Here is a 439-nt window from a genome sequence, read left to right as displayed (position 1 = left end):
TCCACATCTTTGATTCTATTTAGCAACACTTAGTTTTTATTACAGCAAAAACAGGGTTTTTAAGTTGAAGTACGTATTCGTTAGGGCCAAAGTAAGAAGGTAGTCTTTCTTCTTCTCTTGTAGAGCAAAGATGCCATCAATGGTGCAAACCTCGAACCCCAGCGCAAATGGCAACCTTTCCTTTAACCACAACAACAACAACAACAAACCCAACTTCTTTGCCAGGTCCTTTCTTCAGTTTTCTTTCATTTTCTTTTTTGAGAAAATTGGGGACAAAAACTAAGTAAAAATCCAATTTTGAATCTAATTATTATTTTAATTTTGCAGGAGTCGGAAGTATTTATAGCAGCGAAAGTCTCTTCCTATTGCTTCAGGCTTGTTTTTATACTAAAAGGCTCTTCCTTTTAAAGGTTATCGCGTTTATGATTTTATGGTAAAG

This window comes from Theobroma umbraticum, unplaced genomic scaffold, assembly GCF_002168275.2.
Source record: "Theobroma umbraticum cultivar Fairchild unplaced genomic scaffold, ASM216827v3 scaffold_81.0, whole genome shotgun sequence".
In the NCBI taxonomy this organism is placed as follows: domain Eukaryota; kingdom Viridiplantae; phylum Streptophyta; class Magnoliopsida; order Malvales; family Malvaceae; genus Theobroma; species Theobroma umbraticum.
Note: the sequence above shows the minus strand (reverse complement) of the source record.